At 37.8% G+C, this 24,793-nt stretch overlaps 1 protein-coding gene across 1 annotated transcript in view; it reads left to right on the top strand.

The window, feature by feature from the left end:
- Window positions 1-24,793, top strand: part of LOC129720651 (calcium uniporter protein, mitochondrial) — a 208,601-nt gene that overhangs the window by 91,347 nt on the left and 92,461 nt on the right. The window lies entirely within an intron of this gene.

The following is a 24,793-nucleotide window of genomic DNA, read 5'->3' as shown; positions in this document are numbered from 1 at the left end:
AAAATCGAACACACTCTGTACACACTGCACCGTTATTTTTTCGCAATTGTCCGCTGCCACTTGCATTCAGCAACACCACATCCGGACCGGAGTAAAATAATAATGTCACACTATCCACGCCGGCTACTGGTCGCACTGCACTGGTTACGGTTTTGCGGTTCTACAAACGCGTGATCTTTCGACACATAATTGGGTAAGGCTCACTTACGCTTTAAATCCTTTTTCGCCGCTCTACGTACTCGAACTGCTTACTGCAGCGGAAAATCGTTGAAACTATCATCATTATAAGAAGAAAAAAATTCAATTAAAATTTTCACCACATCCTGAGATGAACTGCTCGAGAGAGAAAAAACGACATTGCTTTCTTGTTGGAATCCATAAAACAACCTTTTTGCATACACACGACATGCGATATTTGCGAGCCCGTAGCAAAAAATGTGGAAAAGTGTTCACAATTTTAATTGCATCAGTAAGCCCTACCAACCGCTGCCTCCTATCCGATCACAACAAAAACAAAAAAAAAATACAGACTGAATTTTCCCCTTGTACCACAGGTTCACAGTTGCCAAAGTCCGTCCACCGTTTTTCCGACAGCGCGAGAAAGCATTTTGTTCATTTGAATAGCATCATTTTATAATTAGGGCCGCCGCCGCCCCCTTTGTGAAAAGCAACCTACTTTTAATCCTCGCCCGAACTAGGTACAACACGGTTCGGTTCCGTTCGTCGCACTCGCACTGTTTCTTCTTCGACGGTCTTCTCGATCGCGGCACGGCTAGTCCTTCACGCGCAGTTGCGCGTCAGCTATTTGGTGATGATCCTTTCTCCTTGGGTGCAGCAGTCCCGTTGCGCACTTTCTAATCGATTTGCGATTTAATGTTCTTCGCTTCGCAAAAAAAAACACTAATCACCTATACGGTGTGTAACAATTTGCAATGCAAAAAAAAAAGATTGTTTCCAATTCACCAGCTGACCGAACGACCGACCGGTTGATTTTATCGACGCACGCTCACGTGACTGCTGGGGTCTGCTTTTTCCGTTCGATGTGATGAGACGGTTTTTCGGAGTCCGGTGATGGCGCGATCCGTTCCCGCGAAGTGCTGATCGAGTACTGAAGCGGCTTTGCGCGGCGCCTTGTTTTGGGCTGCCGTTGCTGAAGCGTGCACACGGCCAGTGAGAATGCTGCTGTCCGCTCCGATAGAGCCTATGGCGGTGCGGGTTTGGAACGTGCCTTTAGCTACGAGATCAAACTAAGGGAGGGGTTACTCGATTGTTGGTTGAACAATGGCTCAATAGCGTCGCCTGCGGTCCCCAGAACCAGAACTTGCATCACGATGAGAGCCCATTCGAGAGTTCTAGCGAGTCAACCTGGGTTTCCGGGGCTGTAGTTATAGATCAGCGCACGATAACAGCACCGAATCGACAGACGCTCGTAGCCGTCTTTCAATGCTGTGGATATTTATCATCTCCTCCCTTTGCACTGTCGGTTACCTTGTTCCGACATCCGCAGTAAGCACAGGTGCATAATTAAACACGTTGAACATGTACGCTATTACTTATGATGAGTGTAGCCCAAAGGGACCGACGCATCGATGCCCACCTAATGATGATAATGATGATGATTGTCATTGCGCACACAACTTCTACTCACTTTGATTGTGGTGGCCTTGGACTTGAGAAAATTCACTGAAAAAAGCCTGTTTAGAATTGCAAATGGATGTTAATTTTTGTGCTTTATGATACAGTGGGGGAATCGGCGCTTTATTATAGAGAGAAAATGGTCGTGGTTAGAAATTGTAAATCATGATGAACGCGATATAATTTTTTTTACTCAACACTTTGTATGTTTCAAGCTCCTAAGAAGACAACAAAGTCTTAGGGCTCGTAAAAAGTGAAAGCAGATCATCTTGTTGTTGCATCGTGTAACCAAAAGAAATATGTATCTTCATGCATAGAAGATGTAAGTTTAGAAACAATTTACGGCTCCCGCGATGTGAGGAGCGGCCGCCTCAATCGACGCAGTAAAGTGTTAATCATCCCCGTACATTTGTGACGTTTTGATACCCCAAATCCGGGATATTATTGTTGCCAGCGGTGAATGGCGCAGAGTCATGATAGTATAAGATCTGCAAACAAACGGAAATAAAAAATGGCAGAAGATTGAATGCTCGCGATGCCATCGTTGATTTCGGTAGCGGTAACGATGGTTGTATTCTGTTTCGTATAACTGCTTGTTCATCTCATCTTAGAACAGCCAATGCTTCGTTTGATTATAATTATATTTTAATGATAGGAGTATCTTTTACCGGCTTCTCATGGTGCTCTAGTGTAGGTCGAACATTTGCAGTCAATTGCATATGAATTCAACTTAAGCGGTTGGAGGAGATAATGCGTTCTCTTTGTTTCTTGAAACAATACGATAAGTGTGTTCTAAAAATAAAACTTCAAATACACGAAATTCTTGGTGTTTATCTTTTAGAAGAGAAGTATCATTATTCGAAATAACCACTTACCTATAGCTTTTGTTATTTCTCACGGCAATGGTGCACAGCTACATAAAATCATAACCACATATATGAAAGGCGTTTCTACAGTCATAAATCATGCGTCGATCATCGTAAATTTTGAATCGTAACTCATTAATCATAAATCAGAATATAAGTCATAAATCGAAAATGTTATAAATCATATCAGGTGTACAAATTGAAACTGCTGTTTTTTATCAGTAGCGCTGGTACGGACATTCAGTAAAAATTGGCACAACAGAAACGTCTTATCGTAAGCTGAGGCATTAGTCAACAATTGGAAACCATCGCGCTTGTCAATTTTCGATTGGTTTTTGTTTGTTTTGTTCAGTGCTATTTTGGCGTTTAAACCGCATGAGCGGAGTTTTTTTTGCTTTAAATTCGAAAAAATCTGCAAACGAGACAAGTCAAAACAAATGATGAAAACTGCATGAGTAAAAGAACCTGTCGCGAATCATTTTAACGCTACGAAAATGACAATTTCGGCGTAGGAATCAAGGGCCTCTTACAGCTATGGTACCCACTGCTGCTGCTGCTGCTTCTATCCACTGCTGTATCTGCTGTTACCCGCTAATGGTTAGGAACGTCCTAGTGGCCATCTACTAGTAAAAGAGCTGGTTTGCGCAAAAGCAGACTTTTATATACCCCAAATAGTGCATTTCCGGTTAACTGGGTATAATGTACCTAAGCAACCAGTCGACCAGTCGGATCAATCGAAATCTGCGTTTCAACAAAGCTTGACCGTTTTCAATAGTACAGTGTTTGCATAGTTGATGCTTGACAATTTGAAAGACTTGATTATGCGTTTTAGTGTCGTATGAGAGCAGATAACAGAAGATGCCGCACTCAATAACGCCAAATTTTATTACGCTGCTTAAGAAAAAGAAAATTCAATTCGTGCTGAGTCATGGGTATGAAGACGAGTTTAAAACCGTTCCAACGTTTTGAATTGAATGTCATGAATGAGCGGGAAAATATATTACGAGCCAGTTCGCGAGGCGCAATCGCATGTTGTTTTGATGTTTTTCTATTGGGCTGAAATTTTCAGCGTTTGTTTTGCAAAATTTTGATTTTTTTTTCAACGGCCTTTAAAGATGATATCTCCAAAAACGTCCAAATCACAAAAACTTCAACAACTCCTACTAAACTTGATGGATTTTCTATAAAATTGTGTTATTATTCTACACTGATAGTACTTAAAAACGCATGGGAACAACATATGGCAAAGAGGTAACATGACGAAAAAAATGTATTTTCGTTTCACAAAATTGTGAATTTTCTGGGACTTCCTACTCTCTTAAACATGGCTAGAAAAAAATCTGAATAGTGTTTTGTAGAGCAACTCAAGAGCTTTAATTTCATGTACAAGCAAAGTTTTATTTTTCCTAAAATCGTCGAAATCACTATAGTCACAATATTTCCGGTTACACTTGATATATTATGCTGGAAATTTGGATAATTCTTTACACTTCACCAAAACTACCTACCTTATCAGACGATACGCCATTTGGGGTAAAACGTTTTTTGAAGAATTTTATTTTCCCAAATGCCATTAAAATCAGTAAAATTGCCGAAGTCTTGTTTTTTAATGACAACAAGAGCAACATGATTTTTCGACCAACTCTCTGGAAAATATAAGCGAGGAATACGATGAATGGTCCACGATGACAATAAGATTTAAAAATAAGTTAGAATTAATATGATGCACATGAAACTAGAAGAATAACGTAAACTAAAGTCGCCTTTTACGCGAGGGATAAGTGCCGCGTTAAAAGAAACCGCGTAAATTCCGGATTGCGCGTAAAAAACCGCGTGAATTCCGGAATATGCGTTAAAAAACCGCGTAAATCCCGGAATTCGCGTAGAAAACACGTAAATTCCGGAATCCAAGTAAAGAAATCCGCGTAAATTCCGGAATCCACGTAAAAATAGCGACGTAAAAAAACAAGTTTTGCAAAACTTTCTACCTTAAATAGACAAACGAACAATGAAAATTTCAACCCAATCGGAGAGCATCAAACGTTTCTCAAACGGTGGTTGCGTTTCTCGCGAACTGACTTCTCAATTAAGTAATTTATTTGTTCAAGGACAATTTATTGTTTAATTTAATATTGGATGTAATGCCGATTGCATTTCTGTGCTATCCCCGACAGTGGAAATGAGGCCTTCTGATAACAGACAACTGTTTTACACTGAAATTTTGACGGCCCACATATTTTGATTGCCTGCGTCCCAAAACGTTTTTGTGTTGTCAAAATACGGCAGAGCTTCTCATTGGTGGAAGTGCCGGCCGATGTACCTACTGCTGATGCTGCCTCTACCACTTAAAGGTAGCTTTTACTAGAGGAAATGCTGCTGCAATGCCTACCGCTAAACCATTGGCTGTCACTACCGCACAGAAGCTGCTACCACTACCGCTGTTGATACCCGTTGCCGTTGCTGCTATCCGCTACTACTTAGTTAGGACCATCCTAGTCGCCATCTAGTGAAATTATTGGTTTGAGCAGAGAGAGGTTCTTATATAGCCCGCAGAGTGCATGCATGCTTGGTTTACCAGGTACATAATTCTGTCGACTGTACTAGAAAAAGCAAGCATGTAGCAACCAATCACATGTAGAAATCAGCAAGAGTTGACAATTTTCAATAATGCAATAGATCGAATAATCAAATTACATTTTTCTGCATTTGGCGATGATTTTCTAATCGAAAAGAGAGAATCCCTTGAAAACTAACCGTCTTATTAGCATTTGAAATTGGAGATGTTTTTCCCTTCTACTGTTTTTAGATTTTTATTTCACACCCCTATGTAGCCGAACTGCCTGAGAGACGTAGTTCTACGTCAAAAAATCTACTCTTAATCAATTGCCACATTCTCTCGATATCAATGAGTGATACGAGAGGCATGAAACAGACCAAAAACCTCTCAGCGCAGTGCACTTTTCAATGTACACAACGTATTATCATGTATTTACACACAGAGCGTATACGCGTCGCGTGTGATCAACGGATTTGGTTTGCAAACCAAATGCACTGCTGTTAGTGGAATGGACGAAAATGAGAGCGAACACTGGGCAAGTCTCTTGTTACTTCATTCAAAGCATTGAATGCAGCCTCATTTGAGAAGGGAAAGATGGAAAACTGAGCAAGGGCATGAAAGGTACTTCGATGGGTGGTAGCAGCCATGACATGAACATCGTACTCTAGGCTGATGCTATACTGGAAGCGAAGCTACGCAAGACTTTTTGCGTATACGAATATATTCTTAACGTCTCTGGTTTGAGTTAGGGCTGAAACTGGTAAAATTTGTTTCAAAGCCCAGCGCTATCCTCGAAAAGATGCTGTAGACCTATTTGGATTCAATATGTTAATGTGGCGATAGATGTCACTCTACGAGGAAAAATCAAATCAAAATCTTCGACCCACAAAGTTCGAAATAACTGGTCGTGTAGTCCGGGTCAATTACACACTTCACATCACCATGATCGATGGCAAAGTTATAAATGCTGTAGCAACTACAAAATGATGCACGAAGATGTACAAATGCAAAGCGACACCATGAATAACCATGTCAATCGAAGAAGAAGCGTTCCAGTATGGGTTATCCGTTCTTCATACAAAAATTAGTTATTAAAAGCAAATTTCATAGTATTCAATCAGTCTGATATTTCTTTGTTTCATTAATACTCAGACCATAGTTGAGTAATCAGGAGTTTGATACGTCTTTGTATAGAAAACACAAGAAATATGCAAGCCTAAAACGTAATTCTATCCACTCATCTATGAATTGGTCCTCATCAAAGTTTTACTAGCTTATATTACAAGGTCTATGCGTTAAAAAGTATGTGATACCCCGGTTTTCCACTTTCTCCCCTATATGGATTTGATGTTGCGGAAAAAATTAAAGAAAAAACGCTCTATCTTTGGTTTAAAGCTACATGTTGCCTCCAAAGGAACCTGTAGTTTTGTGTTGGTAATATTTGTGTTATTCTCGAAAAAACAAAATTTGGGGGTTGACATAGAAAATGATTTATATCACCATAAATAGACTTCAAAGAAATTTGATTTCTTCTACAATAAAAACATTGCCGACAAAACTTTTCGTGTATCTTCGCTGTATCAGGAGTTAAATTTTTGATTATAGTAGGCCATGATCAGAACAATTTTTTTTGTCAATATTTCCGTTAGATCCCTTTCCGACCGAGCCCACATAATTAAGTAGGTGAAAATGACGGATAACATAACCTAAATCGAAGCAATTCTTTTATAAAAACGCCGGTTTTTTATTTTTTATTAGCGTTGTGAGCAATAGAATAATTAATAGGATGTTCAAAAAGCGAGAGAGAAGGTTTGTTCAAAACAAATTTTACCTACGTAATTATATGGGTCCGGTCGGAGGGGGATATTATTGTGAACAACTATTCTGAAGTTTGTTTTTGGTTAACATCAACAGTTCAAGTAGACAAATGAATGAAGTGTGCCAAATTGCCTTTTCCGCTCACTGTGCACTTGTTTATTTAACTTGAAAATAATTTCGTTACTGTTTTTGCTTTACGGCATTTTCCAGTACTTTTGACTGAATTTAAAATTATTTTTTCCTAAAAATTCAAAAAATTTCAAACCTTTTCTGGCTTCTTATGACTATCTCAGAAGGTCTTCAGCAGTTTAAGATCAATGTTGGATATGTTGTTCGTCTTTCGAGCCTTATTGGGGAAATTGGCCAAATTTAAAAAAAAAAGTGTGATGCGAAAAATAAAAAGAGAACAAGGGCCTGTGTTTGCATTTATGACCTTTGGGATGGAATATATTTGTTTTAGAATTGCATCTAGTTGATTCCAGTAAGGCCATTACGCTTCAAACTGAGAATTAATTTTGCTGGTTCCATATTTTGATATATCGAGAACTTATTAACACTCTTAATAACGTAATAGACAACCGCAACCGGTTTTTAGCATATGACACATTCTATGCGAAGCTACACCAACAAACCAATTTTTGAAATGCATATTTCAGCAATGTAAATATTTTTCCTAGATTCTATAGTGTTTGAACCTTCCAAAAACGTAAATGTCAAATTTATAGTGTTTGAGAAACTGTAGAAAACTAATTGCAAAGTTCAAGTAAAATTTACAAAAAAACAAGCGTTTTTGGTTACATATTTTTTAAATGGTTACAAATGATCAGGAGTAAGTATTTATAATACATTTTTTATGTTATATGACTGTGAAATAAGTGCTTTATTCGATGCCTTAAGGGTTTTGAAGTGAAATTTCAAATATGCTGATCTTAGGCCAATATGGAAATAGGGGTAATTTAGCGTTGTAACGTCACGAAAAAAGTACAGCTTATTACTTCATGGAAACTCCTTACATTTAATCAAAGTAATATTTTGTTTTCTCTTTATACTCAAAAATACCTTTAATTTGATACTAAAAGATCGCAGCTAGGTTGAATACAACTTGAGTTACAACCGGGTCTAATTTGCGTTGTAACGTCACGAAATTTTTTTTCTCCCCTTATATAATATTCGTCTATGTTTAAAAACATACTTGATGCGTCTAAATTAGTTCACGTTACATCTGTCATACAACAGAAAATAAATTTTGTAAAATTAATCCATTTTGCTTCTAATTATTAAACTGTGGGTCATCCATGAGTAACGTTACATTCTAAAAAAATTCTAATATAATTCTATTATATTATATTACAATGCATTGCGTGAGGGGGGATTGAAAATTGTCAACTTCCGCGTTACGTAACATGCGAATGTTCCCTGAGAGAAAAACTATTGACGCAAGGTAACCTTATTAATGAAATGAATGCTTCGTCCGCATCGCTCAAGTCAATCTTCCGAATGTGATGGTTATCGCAATTACGGGACGAGACATCACCACATTTAACGATGAGAAGAACTTTTTTGAACGACCAACACCATATCGTGGAATAAGCCAGCTATTTATTTTTGGGGCAAGTCTAGATGAAAAAATCTTCAGCGGCAAAAATGCACTCGAATTTTCTTGAATAAGTAGTGTGAGTTTTAAAAAATCAAGGAAATATTACGGGAGCGAACAAAGCTAAAAAGTGGCATTTTTGTGGTATTATTATAATTTTTGAAAGGTTTCTTGTATTTATTGGAATTAAGGACACATTTGTGAACTTGTTTTTAATATACATGCTGAATAAACTGCTAACGTACTCAGACATTGTGAAAAAAACTACAATAAAAATAAATTTAAAATGTTTTACACATAATGTCATATAAGACACTTTTGAGAATATTTATGATACATATGTCACTTATGAAAAGAATTGATTTGATCATAACTCACATTCCTTCACTGAAAATCCCCAAGTTTAAGTTTGGTTCTGCATTCCCAAACATTAAACGACAAAGTAAATTTGTTACGTAGTTTATGGATAACTATTTCTTATGAAAATGTCTAAGAAATATGTGATAAATAATGGGTATCGACTGATTCATATTTTCGTGACGTTACAACGGAGTGAGGATACCCCTAGCTGAAAAATGAGCGTTGTAACGTCACGAAATATATAAGCTTCTCAAATATAGATGTTACCTGTTAAAGGCACTCTGAACATGGCAAAATGTTCGATTATTATTTGTTATCAAATCGTGGAAGAAGAAATTGTTATAAAATTCCAAACAGAGCAGAGTTTTTGACTTTTATAAGAAAAGTCCCGACACCTCAATTTCTCGCGCGTTGTAACGTCACGCTACATTTTCACTCCCCAAGGTAATATAAACAAAGTAAACAAATATCTTATACATCATTCTTATAGGAAATTTTGTCTACTTTCCGAATCTGTAATAATATCAAAGGGTTTCATGAAAAAATACAAGTTGGAATTAAAATAATGCCAACAGAATAGTCAAAACGTTGTAACGTCACGGTAGAATGTGTCATATACAGAATTCATTTAAATAAAACCCCGTATTCCAGGGTAATCACTAAACTTTGTTGCACCTCTAGAGCCCGCCTGCAGCGGGTGAATGAGTTCGCAAACCACATCTCAGCTGACGCCATTCGTCATGTGACGGCGGCGAACAATATTAGTTCGCTGTTTATATTACCTTCATCTCTGTGTTTACTCTAGCTGCCAACGTGATCTCCATGTACGAGACACGATGATAAAAAGTTCAAATAAACTCACTTGCCGTGTGTTGTGTGTTGCTGTCAAATGTACCCTTTTTAATGGGTTTATCTCATTTTGTTTTTCTCTTCTATTTTCAGGTAAATTCAGTAAAGGTTTTAACATCCACTCGGTCGCTGATTCAATCTACCGGAAAACTGTGAGCACTTTTTTATGTGATTTTTCCATCGCCTATGTTTCCCCAATCTTCGGGAAAAAGCTGGTCCAGTGACAGATTTGATAGCAACCGGTGATCTGATAATATTCTTATTTACAAAGCTGTCTGTGACATGTTGACCGTTTTTAAAAATTATGAAAATGAAATTCGCTGAAACTGGACGTCCTTTGTCACCCTCTGGAAAGGTTTCACAAGCGAATGTAAATACGATTTTATCTCCTTCGAGTGACAACAGCAGACAATCGAGCTGACCTAAATTGTAAGGTTTTTCAGGTGTGCAGCAATCCCTCATGCATATGTGTTTTATAATAAGTACGCCAGGTATATTCTTTTTTTCCTCGATCGTTCTATGTCCGGTACATATAGCGTGACCCGAACTAGGAAGTTACTGAGCCCCCAAAGAGACTCATCAGACCGTGAACTTGACTGATAAATGCCTGTATTGTCCGCCAGTGACGTGAATGAGTCAACAAGGGGTACAGCCGCAGTTGACGCCCGATTCGGTTCGGTTGCTGCACAGGTTCGTCATCATCATCTACCACGGATAGAAAGAGCACCTTCATTAGAACTTCCCCTCCGAATTCGTTGTTCGACACTCTTTTTTCAGTTTTTTCTGCATTCCGCAAACGTTGGTATTGTCTTCTTTAGCTATGCTGATGACTGGTTAGTTACCGAGGCTTGTTTTTCACAGCTTCTGGATCGTTATGGTGTTCGAGAATTGCTGCAAGCCACAGTTTAATGCTGACCACTCTCTCTTTTAGGGTTTCAATGCATTTCGAAAGCAAAGCGAAGGGAGAGGAGAGCTTTTTTATTTTGATTTTGTTCACGACGATAGGAAACCGACGCTGTAGGTTAAATGGTAATAAAACTGTCACCACACATATGTACGCTGTGAGAGGACAGTGAAGACAGACCGGTGGAATCGCATTTCGCTTGGTTACATTCAGTGATTGTAGTGGACTTTTTTCGCATTGCTATTGAAAACATTTCCAGTATCAGTGCAACATGTTTTTCTGGAACTTTATTGCTACTTTGTTGTCTTTCGAAGGGTGAAAAGGGTCGTAAATTGGGATTGTGAGGAATAATATACGTTGGGATCAGTGGCAACTCGTCCACATGTTGAACTTTTCTTCACAGAATAGGGAACTGATTTGACCAAAACCTTGAATAAAGATGTCTCTTACCCATTTTCAACAATGCAGCAACATCGCTGTACAAACATTGTTTAGGGGGAATCCTACTCTGGAAAGTTTAAAAATATTGAATTTATTTATTTGTTTTTCGGATGTTTAGAGTAAGGTGAAGTGTTCAAGTATGTTGGCTATTGATTAAGGTATATTTGAAGATGTATTTTGCATGTCGTGAATGTAAATATAGTAAGTAATACGATGTTGGCAGCGTCCCTCTCAAAACCATGTTTTTCAACTGGTGGTAAGTTTATCACGATATGCAAAACACATCTTAAAATATAAACAGCCAAAATACCCGAACGCTTCACTATACTTTAAAGATCCGAAAAAAAAATCACGAAAATTCATCAATTTTCGACCTTCCATTGTAGGGTCCCCCCTTAATAGAATCATTATTCCAAGCAAAGTATAGAAGCTGATACAACAGAAAGGCTGTAAAAATTTAAAATATAGTATTGCACAAAAAAAAATCTTTTTCTTGTGAATTCCTTGTATTGTTGGTAATGTCAAAATCTGCATTGTTTCTAAAATTTATGTTGATTACTACTTCTAAAATTTATGTTGATTACTGATGATTACTAACAATTTAAAGCCAGAACGGTTTGTTTGATCGGTGTGACGTGTGCAAGTTGTAGATAATAATTTTGTCTTTAAAAAAAATATGCACGGTAAACATTTTTTTCAAGAAAAAAAAATATTTAAAAAAGTTAATTTTTTTTTAATCTTTTTTATATGAAAACTGCAAAAAGTTAACCAAACCTTAATGGTTGTCTAATCATAGAAAAATAAGTTGAAATTTTCTAAAAAATCTCAAATTTGAGACAGTAATTATGGCAGTAATATGTATAAAAAAAAACTCCTAAAAATCTGATTTTTCTAATGAAAACTACACAATGTTAGCTAAACATTGATAGTTGTTCAAACTTGGCAGAAATAAAAAAAGAAGGTTGAAATTTTTCAGAACAACATTTTTCCAATTTTTTCTAACAGTGTTTATTTTTTCGGAAGGACAAAATTAAGAACTTTGCTGAAGACACTCAAGCAAACCGCTCTTGCTCTAAAAATATTTCTATCGTAAACAGGCTCGGCTCGATAAAACTGATTTACAGGTCAGACTCGACTTTTATGTAGAGTTGATACATATGTTGTAGGATTTTTGTTTGCTATTTCAAATATGACTTGTCTCAAGCTGAATTTTTTCAGGCGACATCCATAAATTACGTAACACTTAAAGGGATGAGAGAGTATCCTTGAGCGTTACGATTTGTTTGGTGTTGGCATCACGTTTCGTTACATATGGAGGGTAGGGGTCGAAAAATTGTGATTTTACTTTACGTAATTTATGGATGTCGCCATAAGAAAACGTCCATAAAATACGTAACGCTTCTGGATGAAGCGGGGAGGGCCATCGGACAAACGTTGCAACCCATGCGAAAAATTTTGAGGATCTATACAAAAGAAGAGGGTGTTGAAAATAGTTATTAAAAAAATTTAAGAAATTTACAAAAAAATAAAAAAGGGCTAAAAGAAAGTTTTTAAAAATCAAATATGAAAAAATTCAAAAGCACAAAAAATATATTAAAAAAAAATAATAAAATAAAAAAAATAAAATAATTTCAAACATATAAAATATAAAAAAGAATTAAAAATAGAAATTGCCCTGAAAAATTTATTGCTTTTTAACCGTTTCTGTAAATTTTGGTGCCCTTAATTAATGCAGAAGTGCGTCAAAAAGCCGCAGAGTAATTGCTCACCGGGTTCGTCGCTTCTACGTTGGCTTACGGGAAAATCTATTTTAGTCTCTGAAAAAGTTATCTTCGCTATGAGCAGCCAAATTCAGAGGAATAGTTCAAAAGCTATACTCTTTTATTTATTTATTTTCTTCAGTTTAAGCTTTAAGACAAAACCTGTGTTTACCAGTGTAATATTGTACATTGCTAAAAAACTGATTTTATTTTGGAAAATCTTAACCTTAATTTTTGATTTCCGCAACCATTTTTACAAAAGCTTTTTCAAAAATTAGTTGTCATTCGTATAGTTGTTTAATTCGCTTTTCTCATTGATTGATCGATAACTTTGAAGAGAAGCTGGATTAACATTTTGGATTAACATTTTCCGATGAAACGGGATGATTCTAGTTTTCTTATTATTCTCCGCTCCGCACACACTGCAATCAAACAAACAAGACATAACGATAATAACACACGCTACCAGCACACTCGCTGCTAAAAGCAAACGCGACACGTCAGATCCGGACAAAATTTCCAACAGTAGTAAAACAACATCAACATACTCATGTTCTGGTATATTGTAATATTCAGAAAGTTATTACTAACTTCTTATTTAGAACTAAAGCCAAGATGGTTTGTGCTGTTCTGTTTATTTGACAAAGTACTGAAAATTGCTACGATTCAAACAGATGACAACTGGCTATTTTAACCATTTTTCAAATACTTGGATCGTTTTCATTTTAACCCACTTTCTGTATTATTCTGTGTTATATATTTCATTATTTATTTTATTTGTTCCTTGTTATCATTTTCTGACACTGCTACATTGTTTCCGTTTCTTCATATTCCTTTTCTTATGTTTTTAGAATATATTTATACATATTTCAAATATAAAAATAATATAATGAAATATATATGAATATTTTTATTTCCGGTGAATTTGATTCGTTTTCTGCTAATTTTTTTTATTACCTTTTGCAAATATTTAATTAATATTCTACTTTTTTATTCTTTTTCATTTATTTGTTGAGTTCTCTGTTTTTTTTTTTCATTTTTTTCTAGTTTGCACCGTTGTTGATTGTTTCCTTGCTCTGATCGTAAATAATTTTATCATTTTATTTCCTCATGATGTATTATTCTAGAAAATTTTGAAATTATGTACTACGCTCACTGCATGTTTTTAAGTTTATTTTCCTCTATTTTCGTTTCGTGTTCCTGTCCACGAAGACAATTTCGTCAAAATTCGTGATATAGAATCAAACTTGTTTGTCTATTTTTCACTAACTTGTTATGTCTTTACACATTCATCTTTTTTGATTTATTTGTGATTCTTTCTGATTCTTCTGATTTTCTGATTTTGATATTGAAATTTATTCATGTATTGTTTATGAAATTCCATTTTGTATCACTTTTTGCAAATAAAGTACCATTGCTCTATTTGTTTCGTTGTTTATTTGTAATTTATTTACAAATTTATATTGTTACGTTGATTTAGTTATGACATATTTTTAATAACAATTTCGGCCAATTTACTTCATTAGCTGTTTCATATTTTGCCTCAATTCATTGTTTCATATTTTACCTTATTTTATTTTTTTATATAGGTTTATTCTCCTGTCACTTAATCGTGATTTCTAACTATTTTTGGTAGGCTATTTTTCGGTAATTTCTTTTATTATTTTCAAATAATTATTAGTGTAGTTTCTGTACAATTTCATGCTGTTATGTTTTCCATGAATTATTTCTACAACTGTTTGGCACTGTATTCCTAATTTTAATTGTTGTATGGCATTTTGTCTAGTTTTATAACAATAAGACTTTGCACTTTTTGATTCTATTCAACCCAATTTTTATTTTGCATTTGTTTTTCATCATATTATTTATAACTGGGATTTTGTGTTTCAAAAACGGGCGTTTTTTTGAAACACATTAAGCAATTTCGTCCTTTTTGGGTACATGCTCAACGAAAAGAAAACACGATTTAATAACTGATCTGTTTCCGCGGCCAGATGTAATAATTCCTAGCGAGCAGTGAAATTAATGGTTTTGCTTATCTGCTCATTTTTTGTTAGGGAGATCGTCCCAAAAAAGAAACTAATCAGACTTGTAAATTCCGGTAGCTCTGCGAGGCGCAATGTACGCGGAAAGCCGGCTGACACTGAGTGACTGATTAGGCTCCGGTAATTTATTTTTCCCCTAAACCTGTCAGCGCCACTGCCGGTTCAATGCACGGTCATTATAATCTACAGTGGCGGATGATAAATATCCTACCAAGTTAAGGTCATATTTCTCACAGAGCAAAGTCAAATGATTCCGCGTGGAGCACGATATGGTTTCAGAACATTACCAGCTTGTGTAAGTGGGTAGCAGGTAGATTCGCTTTCCAGGCTCGAATCGCGTGACTGTCATGATTGGTGATGGGGCTCTTGGTGGTGGCTGTACATCATACACTCAAAATTTGAACGAATTCATTCGTTCGTTTATATATAGAATATACTTTAACGATTTCATTTCGCAGTGTGCCTTAAAATTTTATTCAGCTACATACTCTAAAACGTCGATGAAAAGGCGGAAGCCTCTTTTTTCTGTAATTGCTTTATCGTCAGCATGTAAATGCCACTGCGGGACTGTTGAGTCGAGCGAACAGCGAGCTGAACATTTCGGAAAATGAATTTTAGTCATCAGGTTGCATTATATATTGGCTACACGGAGACGTTGTAAAACGAAATTGCTTGCATGTCTGTCGGGAAGGTTAAACTTCTTTAGGTTGATAGCGTGATATTGATTATATACGTGAAATATGGTAAATTGCAGGCATAACAGTAACACCAATTTCATTAAATTAAATGTCATCCGAAAAAAACCGCAAGTACCCATTTACTGGAGACCGTTGTGATTTTACGTTCTCAGGTCTTTTTCTAAGATAAATGCACGATTAGATTGTGATCTGTGCTGTGCTGTGTATAGACCAGCATCATGAGCACCTAGTTTGAGAAAATCCCCGAAATAATTACAATTTCCAAGCCCCTCATCCCAGCTCATTACGCTAGCATCCACTGCATCCGTTTTTCGCGCGACGAGTACTATCGAACCTAACGAACACGGTGACGGGCGGAAGAAAGCCGTAATCACATACAATAGTCAGCGCCGAAAGCTCTAGCGACGGCACTTCATTCATCAAGCATTCTCATCTGGTCGCTTTCCTATTGCCCTCATCTCTCACAGCAGCGGCGAGAACTTCGGCGCTTCGCATGAAACGCCATCACCAACAGGTGAAGGGGTTAGCGTTGCTGTTGTTGTTACTGTCAATAGCCATGACTCAGACCCGGAGTCATTTCGTGCCGTTACCGGTCGGCCTCTTTTACCGGCGATGACCGAGCGAAAGAGATTTATTGCGATCTGAGAACCTGAGGGACGACGACGAACGACTTGAAGATGAAGCGACACAGGAACTGGCTGGCGGGCGGTGGTAGTACGGGCACGGAACCAACTTCCATTATCATTGTTTTCTGTTCCGACAAATATAAATTTTAAACTTCCTTCCATCCATCGTTTCGAGTGTCACGCAACAAATAGAAGAGCCGGGAGGGAAAAACGAGAGTCGTGCAATAGCCGGAGAGATAAAAACACCGTACAAAACAGAACACGATTGTGGGTCATCGAAAGTCGCTATCAGGTTCGGAGATTTTCTGCTTATTTAACGTTTTAATGCTGCGAATGGGTAAGGTGTAAAGTGGTGCAATATTATTGTTAGTTTGATGGGACAACGTAGACCTGTTCACATGCATTTAACTTATAAAGTAACTTGGAACATTATTACGTAAATTCAATCCACCCACCAATCTTGTAATGGACAGCTTTATTATCCTCATTGCATTTCGTTTGAAAGCAAAACTGTGTACAATGATTGCATGTGACAAAACTTGATGAGTTCTGCTTTCTTATAATTCTGGTGTTTTTTCCACATACGACAACTTGTAGCTGTTCGAGCTTCATTGATGTTGCATCAATATAGTCAATAAGCGTTTCGTCCCAGACTTCTTGTCCGCCCGTGTTGTATCAATTACTGAGCTCAACGTAAGACTTAAAAAGTCTGCTGACAATCTGACAAGTGCTATCGATTTTATTAGCTTAGGAGAAGGAAGACGTGACCCAGCAAATTTTCATACCAGAAAGTTTCACCGACATCGGCGGCTACCGAACTTTGACAGTAATCATCAAATGTTGACAGCAAATGTGTCAACTTACAATCACACTAAGGATACTCCTGTGACCAGCTTTCGGTAATCAACAAAATGTTTCATAAACCTGTCAAGCAATCAGAAGAAAGTGCACCACCCGAAATTGATCGACGTCGACTACATATTCAACCCATCATGTGGATTAATATGTGTCAATTGCAAAGCGTTCTTCGGGAAGGGGAACGAACAATGACACTGAAATCAGTTTCATATTTATGTTTTCCACACCTGAGCTTTCATGACAATCAGCCGTTACATTATGACACACGATGGAGAGAGGCTTACATACAGCCACTTTAGTAATTAGCTAGATTGATGAGAAGGATGACTGGATATGTTATTGATCAAAAATGCCATGACAGTTTGAATGGCATTTTCGCAAACTTTCGTCAATAAATAGTGATATCGAGGTAGCAATGACGTAGTCGTTTCTGCTCTTGACGAAGGGATATAAAAAGCAGATTGACAGAAAAGTTTAACTCTGATTAGAACATGCGACAACAAATCAACAGAACAAGTATAGTAAGCTTCATTTCATTCTAGCATCTGTGAATAGAACTAACAACTGTGTACGAAGTTGTAACCTTTTATTCGGTAAGATAGACAAAAACAAGTTTATTGGAGGCAAAGTAAATTTCGTGTGGTAATAATAAAATGGACCCGCTTCGTACTTACACTGTAGATACTTTTTCTCTACACACAGCGCAGCCCATAACTGCGACCTCAATTATGCAAGTTGCTGTTAGCTAATTAACTCTTGGACTTTTTTACGGGTTGGGTTATTGCCTGTTTATAGTCTCATTTAATTTATTTGTAAAGATAACAAAAAGGGTTAGGATGGTTGTTTTTTTTTGTGATAATATCTTATTATCCTTGTTCAAATTTTCTAAATCAGGAGTTTAAACTGAGAAACCAGCCGTGAGATGGTCAGGTTTTTTTTTTACTTTTCAAAAGGGCGTATTAAAAAACTAATTAATTTATTGTCTAAAAATTATAACTGGACAACAACAGAATGACATCAACGACAAAGTTAGGAAGGGTAAAAATATACTGAAAAAGAAAACTGTGATATTTAATCTGAATAAAGAGCTTTCTTCATGGCATAAAATAGCAGGCATCAAATAGACTCCATTGTGGTCCGTAGCATCCTTCTCAGCAACCTTCTCGTGATACCAGCCGGGATACGAGTAATCAAGTGAAGAACATGGTAACCAACCCGTGGGACTTCGGACGTATGCTGACTGGGTTGGGAAGCCCAACCTTTCTAAACGACTGTTTCCAAGGTTAGGGGCGGCTCACAACAGCGTTTGACCCGGGCGAGCGGCTGAATTAATAATGTGTTGTTTCGAAATGAGTTTACCACGATTCTGAGGAGAAAGAAACGCCAGCAGGAGGACAGAGATCGTGAAGAGCTGAAACAATTTTTTCGGGCCAATGACGCTCGCAAGTTTCACGAGAGTTTTTTTTTATCCCGTAAAAGCTACACACTGAGTCCAGATATGTGTAGGGACGAGGAGGGAAGCATGATCACAAGCGAGCCCGAGTTAGTCGACAGGTGGAAGCAGTTTTTCGAAGAGCACGTCAATAGCGAAGCAACGAAAAGAGGTGGAAGGGAAGTTAACCTTGGAGTTCATACAAACTATAGTGCCCTAGCTCCCGATGTTCTGGAGATCAAACGGGAAATTGGTAAGGACAAACTACCGGCAGAGCCCTCTGAACATGGCAAAGAGGCACTAGCAATGGCACTCCACTGTGTAATTTGCAGTATTTGAAAGGAAGAGAGTCTACCGGAGAAATGGATGGAAGGAGCCCCCATCTTTAAAAAGGGCGATCGGCTACATTGCAGCAACTACAGTGGCATAACGTTGATCAACGGCGTTTACGAGGTCCTCTCCTGGAATCGGCTCCGTCGTCTTTCTCCTCTAGCAAAACGATTTGTAGAGTTGCACCGAGCGGGCTTCACGCAAACACGCGCTACCAACGGATCAAACCTTCACTCTCTGGCATCCTCCAGAAATGCCGGGAGTACAACGTGCCCACATATTACGTCTTCGTAAACTTCAAGGCAGCGTATGATACAGTCAATCGAAATATGAATTATCAAAGCTACCGTGGATCGAGTGATGTGTTATGTGTGCATATCAGGGACGCTCTCGAATCTCTTCGAAGCGCGCAAAGGGTTGAGACAAGGAGATGGAACATTGCTCTTGAGAATGTAATCCGCCGAGCTGGCATCGGAACGAGAGGCGTGATTTTCAGCAATGGTAGTCAACTCATAGGCTTCGCTGGCAATCTACGTCAGACTAAAAGTAGAGGCTAGCAGAGTTGAGCTAGAAATGAATGCGTCAGAAACCAAGTACATGAAAGGGAGAGGCTCGAGAGAAACCATTTGCAACATTTGGTAGATGCGTTCGTATACTTGGGTTCTCTGGTAACCGCCGTTTCTATCCAGAAGCATACGGCGCCGCAAGAAACTGACGATGTACAAAACCCTACTTAGACCAATAATTCTCTAAAGACTTGAAACCAAGACGCTGCTCACTGAGTGGAGGAAAAGCATTTTTTTTCTGTGTGGTATGGTATGTATTATGATATTGCCCAGATGTGTTCTGTACTCTGCTTTTCATATTATTGGCAGTATCACTATTAAAGTAAGCGACATGCTTATCATTTATATCTGTGCTTGTGTGTAGGTTATACCTTTCCGTTTCAAGCTTCTTTCCATCCTACCAATATCGCCAAATTACAATTCCCTGGAGAGACTTCACCTAACTAGTGTTAAGAGGAAGAAGTTTAATTGAAACCTCGTTCCTCCTGCGAATACCGAGTCACAATCACATGATGACATGACATGATTAAAAATTTATTACAAGTGAAGTCTGCGGAATTTAAACGTTTGTTTTTAAACATATAAAAATGCAGCTCTGTTCTGTCTGATCTATATAGGCTTGGAAACTATTGAACCGATCAGCGTGAAATTTTATATATAGGAGTTTTAGAGGCCGAGAAAGGTGACTAAGATAGTTTGAGACCCCTCCCTCTTCTGGAAGGGAGGGGTCCCATACAAATGAAACACGAATTTCTGCACATCTCGAAAACTAATCAAGTGAATGGAATCAGATTTACCATGTGAATGTTTTTAAGAGTAAAATATATGTCCCTGATGGTTTGACACCCCTCCCTCATCCGTAAGGGAGGGGTTCCATACAAACAAAACACAAAGTTCTCATATCTTGAGAACTAATCAACTAAATGGAACCAAATTTGGCATGTGAATGTTTTTAGGGGTAAAAAATATGTCCATAATGGTTCGACACTCTTCCCTCTTCTGAAAGGGAGGGGCCCCATACAAATAAAACACAAATTTCGCACAACTCGAGAGCCTATCAAGCAAATACAGTCATACCTCGATATAAGGCAAACTCGATATAACGTAACTTGATATAACGTTACTTTTACCTCAATATAACGTAATTTTAAGATGTATTGAAATTGGAAATAAATGATACAGCAACTGTTTTTGGGGTATAAATTGCTTCAAAAAATGTTTGTAGTAAGTTTTGAAACCAATGAAACTAATGCGAAAATTGTCCTAAATGAGCAAAGAAAGGTTTAAAACTACTTATATGTTTAAAAATACTGATAGGTTATGGAAAATAGGTTTTCGCGCATCTTTGAGTAAACATTAACATTCTTGCAAAAATTAAAAATTTAAAAAAATTTTTGCTTCGATATAACGTAACGAAAATAAGAATAAAGTTGCCTTATATCGAGGTATGACTGTACAACCAAATTTGGCATGTGGATGTTGCTAGAGGCAACAAATAGGTCCATAATAGTTCGACACCCCCTCCCCTCTTTTGGAAAGGAGGGGTTTCATGCAAATGAAAAACAAATTTATGCAAATTTCGAGAAATAATCAAGTAAATGGAACCAAATTTGATATGTTAAGGTTTTTGGGAGCAAGAAAAATGCTCATGGTAGTTCGACATCCCTCCCTCTTTTGAAAGAAAGGGCTCTCATACAAATGAAACTTGAATTTTTTCACAACTCAAGAACTAAGGGGCCATCCACATACCACGTGGACAGATTTTAAATGATTTTGACCCCTCCCCTCCCCCCTGAACACAACTGCTCATATAAATTCTGAAAATTTTGCATGGACCATGGACATTACACATAATACCCCCCCCTCCCCAATGCTTTCCACGTGTCATGATAATGGTTCCAAATCAAGTTAATGAAACTTAATTTGGCATGTGGAGGTTTTTGAAAGCAAAACATATTTTCATGATGCTTCGACACCCCTCCCACTTTTGGATGGGAGGGATCTTATATAAGTCAAACATAAATTGCTATGATGGTATAACCTTCCTCCGTACTCTGGAAGGAGAGAAATATTTCAACCAGTTTTCCGAAAAAGCAGCGTTAAATGATTTGGATTATGCACAAGAGCCGAAATCGACTCCAGACGCCATTTTCTAATTTAAGATGAAGTCTTCCGGTTTCTGGGAAACATCCGAACATGACCGAATACCTCCCAAAAACAGCGGAAAGTAACCAAATACCACCACATATTGATATTTCCGGAGTCGTAATGATGCACTGAAACCACAAATCGTCCTCAAACAACATTTTGAATTGTAAGATGGCAACTTCCGGCTTCTGGAAAACAGTCAAGAATGGCCGATTTCCACCCAATGTGATTACATCCGGAACCAGAATGATGACACCATTTTGAATTCAAAGAGGGCGACTTTTGGTGTCTGGAAAACAGCCGAAAATAACCAAACACCATCCAATATAAATATTTCCGGAACCTGAATGACGCCCAGAAACCAGAAATTGATTTTACCTGCCATTTTGAAATCCAAGATGACGACTTTCGGTTTCTGGAAAACAGCCCAAAGTGACCAAATACCACCCAATATGCGTATCTCCGGAACTAGAGCTAAAAATCGATACAAGACACCATTTTGAATTGTAAGATGGCAACTTCTGGAAGCATTGACCCTGGACACCATTTTGAATTTAAAGATGACTACTTTCAGTTTCTGGAAAAAAGCCAAAATAACTGAATACCACCCAACAATCTGATTCCGGAAATATGGATGTTTCCGGAATCAGATTGTTGCTAGAAAGACAGCTGAATATGACCGAATACCACCCAATATAGATATTTCCAGACTCGAGGTGATGTACAGAAGCCAACAGGCGGGCATGTTGTCATTCCGATAAAATCAATCATTTCAATCGATTTGTCTTTTGACTTTTATCATATCCTATGGCCGATTCGTCGTGCATTTGCAGACAATAAACAAATCGCAAGAAATCAATCGATTTGGAATGTTTAAAATTACTTAATCAAACACTAAAATGGGCGGGGCGGAGTTTGCTGGGTCAGCTAGTAAGTAATAAGTTGAATGTATAATTCTTGCAGTTTTTACCGAGTAAACTGTTTAGACCATAAAACCTCAATTAAATACTTGTTTAAATTAAAGTTTCCAATTCATCACCGTTCGCAGCACCGAACCAGTGAAAGTGTCAAAACAGACAATGAAACAAATTTAACTTAAAATAAGTGTCAATTAGTGCACCGGTGCCAATTACTTCGCCATTGCATCACCGCATGAAGCAGAAACGGCAGTAAAAACTTGCCATTTAATGGTGTTTATTTGTCAGTTTGTTGCAGACGCACACCTTTCTACCTTTGGCGCGGCATCGTTCCTAGGTCAGCAAGAAGAAAACAAGCAAAAAAATAAACCACAACAACATTAGCACGCATCGCACGTTTGGGATGGTGCGAGGAAAATGCTGCACTGCACTGCAGCGATTTAATTGGGGAGCCACAGAAACAAAACATCTGCACTAAAACTTAATCCTCTGCTGTTCACGATAGCATATCGATTGGGAATGTTTGGAATGACTTGAGTTGATATATCCTAGATATGTTCGCGAGATAACCAATCAACAAATTTCTATCTTTCAGAGTACCAAGGACTCTTACTGTGGGAACTATGTAAGGTGCAGACTTGAAAATAATTTATTATCATTCAATACGCCCACATTGAGTGAGAAAAAAAATGCATTCGATTGGGTACGCATTGAATTGGAATGAATATTTCACTATATAAATTAAGCAACTGTAATTAATTTACCCCATATTTATTACAACTGATCACCAACTGGCAAATGCACGGCAAACCACTAATTTGCACATTGATGGTTGGCTAAATTGAATCTCGCTGAAATTGTTAACTTTGTTCACGCTCTAGCTACAAAAGTTGCGGAGTGGCACGTCACGCGGTAACGACAACGAAAGTGGTTGTTTTTATGTGGGGTTCTCTTTATGTGTACCATTCGTGGTTAGAAAGACTTTTCTTCGTAAAAGAGCTACGAAATAATGGCGAGCATTACTCGAATAGTTTATTTGGCTCGTTACCTTTGTTATCGCACGTTAGACTAAGAGGTTTCGAAAGGGACCTGGAATAGTACGCCACCGGCGCAGCTATTCCGCTACCGGTTGATGACCAAAGTCAGGCGATATTTTTATATTCTTTCTCGGTTTCATGCACACGCACGTTCTGACTGTCTAGAGTTTCGATTTCAATCATGCCGCCGAGTGGTAGTATTAATTATGTTTCCTCCACCCGGAAGAAATCCCCCGAGTACGGTAATCATCTTTTCTGTTGCCCTATCTGTGCGCAGTTGTGTTGAACATTTTCAGTTTCACGGCCTGTTGCCTTACCGTTTGCCGAGGTTGGACTGTTTCACACGCAATGCGAACCTCTTTGGTCTCGAGGGAATGTTGACCCTGGGTGTACAGGTCGCAGGTTAGCTTCACTGGAGTGTGACCTGTAGGAGCTACTAACATATCCGTGCGCAGGATTTCCACTTGAGAATATTTTTAGCATAATAACGAGTTCGCTATGATCCCTAGATTCTTATCTACATTCCAATAATCATAATTTATAAAATTCACATTAAGAATTGCTATATGTTTACGGGTTTTAAAATTTTTTAGGCGCTGAATTCCAATAAGTGTTAACCTAGGGCCTGTCCTTTGCGTCAGTTTTATTTCAAAATATATTCTTGCTCTCAGTTTCAGGCACTTTTATCACTTTGATATCGCAAGAAGCAGAGGGCAGAGTTCATACTGAAAATATGTACACTAGTGTCCATTAACATATTGTATATCATCATTCAAACAGCAAAGTTTCTTGTTTAATTCTCAAACGTATAGACACCATTTCACTTTTTTTTCTCTCGCAGGGATTTGAATCCCCAAATCGTCGTCCCATACGCACGGCTACTGCTTCTAGGCAATATTCAGACCGTAAAAAAGGAATGCCAATAACCCAAATCAAAAATAATGATCAAGACACAGGATAAATAGAGTTAGCTGTAGTTCACTATTAGGTTCAATCAGCATAACACGTTTCGGATATATGTTCAACCCCTGTTCGACGGAGAACCAACAGAACAAACAATTCAGAGTTGTACACTGTAACCGAACTGCTAATTAGTAGAATGTCAGCAGCAGTAATTGCCAGTCTACGCGGGCAAAGACCCTGTCACAAATTTGTCACTGTCGTGCTAGGACACTGCTCTGTGTGTGCATCATTTCTTGCCTGCTGAGGATTCTGAGGATAATCACAGTCTCCGCCACAGAAATCCGCAAATTTGTGATGACATTTTTATTATCGCGCTTTCATCGTGGTTACGCGCAGCCATCCGGAATGTCGTGCCAAATCTTGATAGGGCGGTTCTCCTGCTGGGCGCG

This window comes from Wyeomyia smithii, chromosome 2 (assembly GCF_029784165.1).
Source record: "Wyeomyia smithii strain HCP4-BCI-WySm-NY-G18 chromosome 2, ASM2978416v1, whole genome shotgun sequence".
Classification (NCBI taxonomy): domain Eukaryota; kingdom Metazoa; phylum Arthropoda; class Insecta; order Diptera; family Culicidae; genus Wyeomyia; species Wyeomyia smithii.
This window is presented reverse-complemented; position numbering and strand designations above follow the sequence as displayed.